The sequence below is a fragment of the Gossypium raimondii genome, chromosome 8, assembly GCF_025698545.1.
Source record: "Gossypium raimondii isolate GPD5lz chromosome 8, ASM2569854v1, whole genome shotgun sequence".
NCBI classification, from domain to species: domain Eukaryota; kingdom Viridiplantae; phylum Streptophyta; class Magnoliopsida; order Malvales; family Malvaceae; genus Gossypium; species Gossypium raimondii.
The window spans coordinates 19,858,278-19,870,047 of record NC_068572.1 but is presented as its reverse complement, the minus strand read 5'-3'; the positions used below and the strand labels follow the sequence as shown (position 1 = coordinate 19,870,047).

The following is an 11,770-nucleotide window of genomic DNA, read 5'->3' as shown; positions in this document are numbered from 1 at the left end:
ATGTGCAAATGTTGAGGGTTATTCTTTTAGAAATGTTGAGAGTTAAAATTACTAATATGCCAATTTTAAAACTACCAATTTATCTTTTGTAATAATTTTATTTTTATATTATTTTAATAATGTTATTTTGTATTAAAGTTTGTTATGTTTTCTAATGCTTTATATATATATATATATATATATATATATATATATATTTATAGCACCTCTCACCCGTGAAAATTCAAGCAATGGATATTACATTTAATATTAAACACTCTTTAACAATATCAAATACTTATAATTCAGACTTTTATGAAAGTCACACTACTTTTTAAAGACATAATTAGAATTATAACATCTCATACTTGATTTGACCGACGAGTTCGAACTATAAAATGTCACATTCATTACAAGAGTAATTATAGTCACAATTTCTATCATTCAATACTCTATATATCCACTAGCATGATAATTTCATTATCAATTTATATTATATAATCTGGTCCGGGTCTATTTGAGCTTAGAAAGCTATTATGATAATCCAAGGAGAGAAAGCTATTATCATAATCTGTTCCGGGGTCTATTCATTACGATGACCGAAAGCTTCAAAATGAAAAACAATGACTTCCTCCTCTTAGGTTGAGCATACGGTCGGAAGAAAGGAGAGAAAATGACGATGATCCCTTTATTTATTATGTTTTATTATTCTTATACATATATTTATTATAAACAATCACCTACCGTCCCACTTAATCCAATATGGATTAATTGCCATTTTGGGCCTTGAATAAATATTATTTGAGCCTTTAATCACTTAAAAACCTATAGCGATTAACTTTTTCAATTTTTATGATTTAATTCTTGTACCTTAATTAATCATTAATTCGTCAAAAGTACTTATCCAAAATTTAATCTACTTATACAATAACTCCGTAAATATTTAATGCAAATATTTAAGGCCTCGATTTATGAAAACGAGGGCCCAATACCTTAATTTCCAAAACCACTGACTTTAGAACCGATAAACTTGAACATTGTCTAACTTTCTAAATAACCAAAATTATTAGATGAAAATTCAATATAATACTGTAATACCCTCTTAAATATTAATAAATAATATTTATTGAATAGATCATCAAAAAATAGAATTTTGAATCCATCGTTTTTGACACCACTGACTTGCGGGTCGTTACAATTCTCCCCCTTAAGAAATTTCGTCCTCGAAATTTATATGAGAAAATATTTAAGTACTGAGATTTTATTTTCAAATCAAATTAACTCATTTGCTATCTTTCCTCTAGATTAGTTTAGTTGTACCACATGGTCTTTCACATTCTATCAATATATATAACGAAATTTGTATTCAAGTCATTAGTGTTGGAAAAAATGAGTTTGGAAAATGCAGCAAAAAATAAATTTAGGGAAAAATCAAAGTTTTAATTTTTTTTTTCAAAACAAGATCTAGGATGAGCGCTTCAACCGAGTAGTCTTCTCCGTTATCCTTCAGCTCACGTCTGCCGAGTGTGGGCTCGCTTCGAATCAGAATTTTTTTCCTAAAAATGATTAATTGGGTAATTTTACAATTTCTCTAAACTTTTGGGTCAAGTTGTAAATTAGAAAAATATTTCTAGAAATTTTTTGAAATAATCTCTTTATTGAATTTTCTTTCTACAATTTTATTTTGAATTCAAGTGAGTGTAAAATAATGACCCAAGGCTCTCTTTATATAGGTAGAGTTTAGATAGTTTAACAATTATTAAACTTAATCACTTTAATATTAAATTCATATAATATTTATGAGGATAAATATTAGGTTAAATCTATTATCAAATCTTATTAAAATAATAGAATTTAGATAAACATTAAATTAAATTTAATATTAAGGTAATCACTTCTTCATACTATGGCTCCACAATCTAAAACGAATACATTTCTCGACATCAATTTCTTTGAATCTTTACAAGCTTGAAAGTTTGAGCCTGTGTATCCAATAAGAGTAAGGGTCTCCTCAAAATATACAAGCATATAATCCCTGGTTCTTTTAAGATACCTTAATATATGCTTTACAGCTTGCCAATGCCTAAGACTTGGATTTGCTTGATATCGACTAACCATTCCTGTAACACCCTTAACCTATATTCGTCGCCGGACTAGGGTTACGGAGCATTACCAAAGTTTACGGTTCAAACAAACACATATTTAAAAACATTTCATAATAAATCAATAAACATATTAAAGCCAATTTAAAACATACATATTTCTTTTATACGAGCCCTCGAGGCCCTAATTACGCGAGAAACAAGTCGGGACTAAATCAGAAACTCAAAGAAAATTTCAAGAAATAAGGAAAATTTTTCAAACTGCAGGAAATAAATTTAGGGAAAAACCAAAGTTTTAAAATTTTTTTTCAAAACAAGATCTAAGATGAGCGTTTCAATCGAGTAGTCTTCTCTGCTATCCTCAAGCTCACGTTTGCTGGTGTGGGCTCGCTTCGAATTAGAAAATGTATTCACAAAAATTACCAGTGGGGTAATTTCACAATTTCTCTAAACTTTTTGGTCAAGTTGTAAATCAGAAAAATATCTCTAGAAATTTTCTGAAATAATCTTTTCAGAGAATTTTCTCTCTACAACTTTCTCTTGAATTCAAGTATGTGTAAAATAATGACCCAAGGCTCCCTTTATATAGGGAGAGTTTAGAGAGTTCAAATATAAAAGTTAAAGGATAGAAAACTAGAATCAAATCCGGTGTTTCTCCTAAACCTGACTAGTTTGCTCCGGTCCTCCTTCTCTATTCATTCTGTTGAACCGAGACTTCTATAAGCACTTGAATGCTGCTACCCAAGGGGGTTGAAGGGCTCTTTCCAAAAGGAAAATCAAAAATGGAATAGAAGGGAAAAATGAGAAACAAAGGCAGGTTTGGAAGAGAGAAAGTGAGTGAAAGGGAGAAAGATGTGTAGAATGAAAGGTGTGTTGAATGAATAGGTGAAGGGGGTATTTATATGTAGGATTGACTGCTAAAAATAGTAAAAAAATCAGCAGCCATCTACCCCCCTTGGCCAGCCACACATGTAGCAAAGTTTGAATGTTTCAAATTTTACTAAATTTAGCTTAGGGCAAATCTTTAAAAGCACAGAAAGTGGAGGGGTTTAAATGCGATTTCAAGGAGACTTCAAAGGCTGATTTACAAGTCAATAAATAAGCTATTTTGAGTTGATTAGGTCAGCATGTTGGACGGTTTTGGGTAGCCCGATTGCTCGGTTGGATCAGTCTCTCGTATTAGCACAATTGGGCCTCCTTTCCATAATACAATTAATAACAATTATTTAACCCAAAATAAATTGGATAATAATTAAAATTAATTATATTATGTATTAATATTCATAATTGGACTGTCTTAGGCGGAAATATTAATTCGCCTCGATGCTTCAAAAGTTGCTTTTCAATGTTGCGCCTCTAGCAGTGCCTGCCGAGCCAATTTTCACCATTTGTGTAAATCCGTCGAAAATAAATCAAAATTTATGAAAATTTATTATAAAATAAATTAAAAGTCAATATGTTAATAACTTGAGTTCAATTTACTTATTTTATAATTATATTGTATTTTTCGACAAGAATTACTACGAAATTGCATGAATTTGAGTTAAAAAAGGCATGAAAAAGTCTATATATTTTTGTGTTTCCACACCCCCAAACTTAATTCATTGCTTGTCCTGAGTAATGTACAAATTGAAAAGAATTTCTTGGAAACACCTTTGAAAAATTCCTTCAGAAAATATTCTTTCCAAAATTATGAATTTAGTGTACTTATGCTCAAGAACAAAAAAATTGAGATTTATACTACTTAAGTATACATATCGTTCAAATTAATCTAAATTATTATTACGATAGAAAAATTGGACTAAATGCATTCTCAATAAAGACATTTTAAATTCCTACTAATTTGATTTTATTCCCTTATTTAAGATTAAGCTGCAATCATTAAGTTTAATTTATGCCTTCATATGTTAAACATAGCAATTTCTCTCCACTAATGTAGGGAGCACATAAACTTGAATCAATAGGTCTTTTAAATAGGTTGTAACATGGCTAGGCTAAGGGTAGGTAAAAGATAGATGATTTTAGGCTAAAAATCCTAGACTCAACTTGCATCAGACCTTCGGAATAATTACCTTCAATACACCAACTCATTTTGCTTTTACATGCTCTTCTGTACATCTATTTCTTTCGAGTACACATGCTCTCTCTCTTTCTTTTTTTTTTGCTTACGAGCATTTTTTGTATGTACTACAATTTTTTGAGCATTTGATACTTCTTTTCAACTCGTCCAAACTTATTTTCAAAGAATATTCTGAATAGACTGAGTCTAGTGTTTGGGACAATTTAAAGATAATTATGAGAGACGTGATGGCTAAATATTGCAAAGGTTTAAAAAAAAATTAGGCCATATAGCTCAAAGTTGGGTTTCAAGGGATAATAATTCATCAAGGTTGGCTTGAAAGGCTCAAATGCTCCAAACAAAAGTTTGCCTAAATCATTTTCAACATTCCATACTTCTTAGCATTTCGCCTCAAGAAATTACTAAGTCAATTCTAGAGACTTAAACTTTCATGCATGCCTAGCTTTCCTAAAGAACTAAAAAAGTTTTATGGTATGATTTACATACTTTATTAAGAGTACATTTATGTCATAATTTAGCTAACATAAAAATTATTGAGATAATAGAACTTTATTCATACTAAAGTTTAGCATACTTAACAAAATTTTAAAATTTTGAACAAAATTTAACCTAACCATAATTAAAAGGAAAATTTATTTTGAGAGAAAATAATTTCAAATTTTTGGTCCACTTACTTAAGGTAAACAATGTCCTCATTGTTAGAAGTGAATAGATACGATACACTTAGTAGGATTCTAGAAAAGAGGAGGTGAGTCAATCTAGGTGATTGTTGTTAGATTGACTAAATCGACACATTTTATTTCGGTCAAAATAGATTTCTCACTTGAGAGATTAGTGGCATTATATGTATTTGAGATTGTGAGATTACACGGAGTTCCGACATCTATTATTTCAGATCAAGATTCAAGATTTACATCGAGATTTTAGAGAAAACTTCACGAGGCTTTAGGCACTAAGCTTAATTTTAGCATAATGTTTCATCCTAAGACTGACGGGCAATCGGAACGAGTGATTCAGATTCTGGAAGATATGCTAAGATGTTATATACTCGAATTTGAAGGTAATTGGGAAAAGTACCTATCGTTAGCTGAATTTGCATATAATAACAGTTATCAATCCAGTATAAAAATGACATCGTTTGAAGCTCCTTATGGAAGAAAGTGTAAAACACTATTTAGTGGTCTGAATTGAGTGAATCCAAAATGGTGGGAATTGATTTGATCTGAAAAACTAAAGTCTAAGTTCGAGTTATTCGAGATTACTTGAAAACTGCATCTGATTGTTAGAAATCATATGCGAATTTGAAAAGAAAAGATATAGAATTTACTGTTGGCGATCTGGTATTCATAAAAGTCTCACCGTGGAAAAAAGTGTTACGTTTTGGAAAAAAAGGAAAGTTGAGTCTGAGATTTATCGAACCATTTGAAATTGTTGAAAGAATCGACCTTGTAGCTTATAGATTAGCTTTGCTCTTTGAACTCGAGAAAATTCATAATGTGTTCCATGTTTCGTTGCTAAGACGGTACATATCTAATCCTTCGCATGTGATTCCTCATAGTGAGATTGAGCTACAGCCATATTTGACGTATATAGAGGAACCAGTGAGAATTTTAGCTCGGGAAGTCAAAGAGCTGCGAGATAAACGAGTCCCATTAGTAAAAGTCTTGTGGCATCGTCATGGTTTAGAAGAAGCTACTTGGGAAACAAAGGAATCAATGAAACTACAGTATCTGAATCTATTTTCAGGTAACAATTTCGAGGATGAAATTTCTTAAGGGGGAGAGTTGTAATAACCCTATTTTCAAGGGTGACAGAACAGTGGTTCGGGACCACAAATTTTCTTCGTGTTGACTCATAAATATTAATTTTAGAATATTTATGGAGTCACTAAAGTAATATTAAAATTTGGTTTGTAAATATTAACGTTTAGATAGCTAATTAAAGGAAAAGGACTAAATTCTAAATGGTGCAAAATTTAGTAATTATTGTATTTAGTTGATTAAATAGCTTGAAAAGTAAATAAGGAGGGACTCAAGTAGCAAATATACCCTAGTTAATGTAGTGGGATGACAACATGGTTAAAATTGATTAAAAATTATTTGATCAATGGTAATTTTGTAAATAAAACTAAATTAAAACAAAATTAAGTAAAATAAATAAGATTTCTTCTTCATTGTTATCTTCCATAGCCAAAACTTGAAGGTTGTTTAAGGTAGGAGAATCAACCAAGCTATTTACCTTGCATGTGAGTGGTTTTCTTACCCGTTTCTTATAATTTTTATGTTTTTGAGATCGTTGCAACTAGGTCCAACTAGCCCGTACCTTCGTTTTTTATTCTGTTAAAAGTTTTGAAAGTTTTCATTGTTGTATATTGGATTTTTTTTATGAATATCATGTATTTGGAGCTTTGATTGTGTTGTTTGATGATTTTGTAAAGATTTTTTTGTTAGATTTTGATTTTAGGATTAAATTGTGAAAATGTCAAAATATTAGGGTTTGATAGTGAATTTAATAATTATTAGGGACTGTTTAAGGGACTAGTATATTTAGATGGAATATTGATTTGAGAAAAATGGTTAATTTGATGAATTTTGGGTTAATGGACTAAATTGAAAAAAAATGTAAAAATTTGGGGTAATTGTGTGAATTTGAAAAAAATAAAAGGGTATTAATTGTAAAATGGATTGGAATGTGAAGTGTAAGCTGATACTAGAGAATTTTATATTTTTAGATCAAGATCCCGTAGATACATGTGGAAAAGGAAAAATAGCGGAATAGTCCCTGAACTTCTACAACTACTACAATTCAGTCTAGGTAAGTTCTTAGTGTTATAATTTAACATCTATATGAATTGTTGAATAGTATAACATAATATAAAGTACATATATTTAATTGTTGATAATGAGTTATTATTTGAGATATGATATTGAAATTGATTGCTCGGATTGGATTGAACGTGGGATAGAGTACAGTCGTGATATGGCATGTTGTAAGGGATTAGAGTGAAGACGGATTAGAGGGAGGTATATATTTATTTCTTGAGTAAACTCAGGCTTAACATTTATTGTGAACTCTCGTGTTTTACTCTCTATTTGGCGTGTTACGGTTGGATTAGCTCTTATGAGCATTGGCGTGTTACAGTTGGATTAGCTCTTATGAGCATTGGCGTGTTATGGTTGGATTAGCTCTTATGAGCATTGGGTGTTTTGGTTGGGTTAGCTATTATAAGCATCGGCATGTTATGGTTGGACTGACAATGTACTCTTATCCGTAAGTCGTTCTTTGAATGAAAAATCTCGGTAAATTAACCTGTTTAATGAATTTGAAAGATTTGTTATATATTGAGTATTGATTTGAACATAGATGAATTTATTGGTTGAAATTATGGATGACAGGTATTCTCATGGTTGATTATTATTGTTTGAATTGTTGTATCTAATTCTGTAAGATTTATCATTTAATACATCAGACTTACTAAGCTTTTTTAAGCTTACCTGTGTTTCGGAAGGTTAGACGATCGGATTGGCACTCGAGTCACACTATCCAGCTTAACTCGGTAGTTTTTGAAACGTTTATTCTAGATTATATGGCATGTAATAGGATTGATGTTGATACGAATGTTTTGGAAATGTAAATAGTTAAGTATGAAATTGATTGTATAAGTTGTTTTGGTTGATACCTAATTGGTACTTTTGATGTCTTTATATTATGTGTTAAAGTGGCTATGTGATGCTTTTTAGAATGGCCAATTTAGTAGATGGTGAATTGATTATGGTATAGCTTAGATATGGTATGTTTGAAATGGAGTTGAATTGGATGTTTAGGTGAGTAAGTGATAATTTGTGTTTGAAGATTTGTTTTGATGTATAATTGTATATATTTATGGTACCAATGAGGGTACATTAGTCAGGCACTGAATAGGTTGAATTGGTACATTTTTGGCTTGTATAATGTCACTTTGAATAGGTGTTTTGGTTGGTATTTGAGTTTCTTAAGGTTCAAGTAAGTCTGAAATTGTAAACTTGTGGTTCAAGGTTCATTTTGGGTCTACACAGCCTGAGACACGAGCGTGTGCCTTAGCCATTTATGACACATGGCCATGCGATACGGTTGCGTGTCCCCTGTAAGTTGTTAGGGTTGCATCTTGAAAGTCACATGGCCTGAGACACGGGCGTGTGAACCCTGCAATCCAAATTTTTCAACTTTTTCTTAAACTTTCCAAATGTTTTTGATTTAGTCCCGGATTTTCTTTATGGTATTTTTTAGGGCCTTGAGGGCCCGATTAAGGAACACTATGAATTTATCTGAATGAAATTATATTATGATTGCATTGAAGTATGAATTGAATAATTTACTATTCTTTTTGTTCGATAATGTTTCGTAACCCTATTTCGGCGACAGATACAGGTTAGGGGTGTTACAATACGTATCTCCGAATACTGAAAAATTATCCATAAAGACTTCCAAATATTTTTCAACCATGTTAGTAAAAATAGATATCATACATCTTTTAAAATGTAACAGGTGCATTATATAAACCAAATGGCATGCGTCTAAATGCAAATGTACTGTACGTGCATGTGAATGTTGTTTTGTATTGATCCTTTGGCGCTACTATGATCTAATTATACCCTGAGTATCCATCGAGAAAACAATAATAGCCTCACCCCGTGAGTCTATCCAGAATTTGATCCAAAAATGATAAAGGAAAGTGGTCTTTCCTAGTCGCTTTGTTCAATTTCCAGTTTGATGCAAATTCTCCATCCTGTAACCATTCTGGTTGGTATGAACTTGTTGTTTCCATTTTCTAAGACCTTGATACCTCCTTTCTTTGGCACGTACTAGACCAGACTTACCCATGAGCTATCAGAGATGGGGTAAATTATACCTGCATCTAACCACTTAATGATTTCCTTTTTCACTATGTCTTTCATGATGGGGTTCAGTCTCTGCTGTCCATCAGTCGTCCCTTTCTCGCCATTTTCCAGGATGATCTTGTGCGTGCATACAAATGGACTAATGCCATGAATATCGACTATGGTCCATCTGATAGCCTTATTGAATTATTACAATATTAGGATAAGTTTCTTTTCTTGCTTTTCGGTCAACTCTGCTAAAACAATCACAGACAAAGTAGAAACGTTACCTAAATAAATACATTTTAAATGTTAGGGAATTAACTTCAGTTCTAATTTAGGTGGCTCCTCAATTGATGCTTTTGGCTAATCATAATCTCTACTTTTTAACTCCAAAGGCTCAAAGCGGGATTGCAGATTAAATCCCCTTTGATTAGCTTCTAGCAAAGCTAAGTATTCCTCCCCCTCTTCATCACTTGGAGGGTCTGACATCAAAACTTATTATAATGGGTCTTCAATAGAGTTGAGTTCCCATTCTATAGCTAAATCCTTTAACTCCGATACTACAGAACAATCATCAACAGTGTCAAGAAATAGCATAGACTTAAAAACATTAAATGTTACCTAGTCATCCTGAACAAACATGGTAAGTTTGCTTTTTTGCACATCAATAAGGGTCCTTCCAATTGCTAGGAAAGGCCTTCCTAGGATGATTGACACCTTTTTATTTGCTTCAAAGTCTAAAATAACAAAGTCAGTAGGGAAAATAAATTTATCTATACGTACCAATACACCCTCGATTTTTCCTTTTGGATGTGCTAAAGATCGATCTGCTAACTGAAGCGTAACCGTAGTTGGTTTAACTTCACCTATCCCCAACTTCCTAAATATTGACATGGGCATCAATTTAATGCTTGCACCCAAATCACATAGTGCCTTACCAGAATACGTTGCTCAAATGTTACAAGGTATGGTAAAACATTCAGGGTCCATCTTTGAGGATAGTTTGTCTTGAAGATATGCACTAAATTCTTTTGTTAGGGCTACCGTTTCAAATTCTCCAAGTCTCTAATTTTTTGGACAGGATATCCTTTATGAATTTGATGTAGTCTGGCATCTACTTAAGTGCTTCTACCAACGGGATGTTGATATGAATTTGCTTGAGTACAACTAAAAATTTCTTGAATTGGACTTCTTATTTTTTCTTCTGAATCCATTGAGGGTAGAGTGGTGGAGGATTCTTTACTGGAACTGGTTGATTCATCTTTTGTGGCAATTTTTCATCTAACGAAGTTCTTAGTTTATCAGAATTGACTAGTTCAGAAATTACCTTATCGGGTTTTACAAATTCTGGTTCTGGTGAAGCTAGAATTTCAACACTTGGTTGAACTTCCATTGAATCTTGAGCATCGGCTAGCTCTTCTTCAACTTCGACAATGTTGGGCTGCAATGTCTTTCCTCTCCTCAATGTCAGTGCTTTACAATGCTCTTTTCCAGAATTTCTTGGGTTCTCTGTATCACTAAGAAATGAACCTTGTGGACAGTTTCTAAGTTTAGTGGCAAGCTGGTCCATTTGGTTTTCCAAGTTTTTCAATGTGGGTGCTTGGCTTTGGATTATGGTGTCATTTTTTGCGATGTATGACTTCAACAAGTTTTTTAAGCCGTTGGAAGATTCAGCTTGAGGTTGCTTCTGAAATTTTTGGGTAAAAATAGGTGGCTGGGTTGGTTTAGGTTGGGCATAAGTGTTATTGGGTCCAGCAAGAGAAATTAGGGTGGTTTCGCCAAGATAGGTTATAGAAATTAGATTGCAGTCTATGCCTTCCTCAGTTTTGGTCCTAGTTATCCATGTAATACACATATTCTGGGTTTGATGAGCTTTCTTCAAACAAATGCCCTTTTTCACAATAAACGCAGGCTACATTTTTGAACTAATTCGGTGGCTGAGCTACAAAATTATTAAACCCATTAATAGTAAAGTTTTTAAGCATTGAGGATATCGAGGATACCTCAGATGGAAGTTAAGTGAGAGCGTCGTCTTCATGTACTCCAGTGACTTATCTTCCTGACACTACTCAATTAGTTGGCCATTAATAATTGTTGCTGGAAATCCTTTCGATGATTTTATAAGCCTCACTATAAGATTTAGAAAGGAGATCACCATTAGTAGAAGCGTCCACTACCATCCTCGTGCGAGCATTTAGACCATTATAGAACATCTCTAATTGGATGCAATGAGGGGTGATGTGATGAGGTTATCTTCATAATAGTTCTTTAATACTGTCCCACGCCTCATACAAAGACTTATCATCCAACTGTTGGAAGGTAGTAATCTCATTCCTCAACTTAGCATTCTTGCTAGGTGGGATGTACTTCACAAGAAATCTTTCTGCTAACTTTTCCCATGTGGTAAATTGATAATTCGATCCCTATCATCAACAATAAGGATAGGATTTTGAGCAGGGTTAGCTCCGTTTCCTTGATTCAAATTTTCAAAATTCATCTCTTCGGTCATTCTTTGACTTGCTTGTCTTCTTCGTTATCGAAAAGTTCTTTCAATTTCAGGATCTACGGGGAGTAAATTGATAATTCGATCAATACTTATAAACACCTAAAACAAACACAAAAAAATTGACTAAGTTAAAATTGAATATAAAAAAATAAACCAAAATGCAAAATTAACAAATTCACAAATAATAACTTTTAAAACAGACCCTGGCAACGGCGTCAAAAACTTGGAATGATAGAAATGTGCA

The 11,770-nt window shown here is 32.5% G+C and overlaps 1 non-coding gene across 1 annotated transcript; it reads left to right on the top strand.

Annotated features, from left to right (window-relative positions):
* Positions 1 to 11,258: 11,258 nt before the first annotated feature.
* Positions 11,259 to 11,362, top strand: LOC128032236 (small nucleolar RNA R71). The gene has a single exon (XR_008188364.1). It is a non-coding gene; the product is annotated as a small nucleolar RNA R71 (small nucleolar RNA).
* The last annotated feature ends 408 nt before the right edge of the window (positions 11,363 to 11,770 follow it).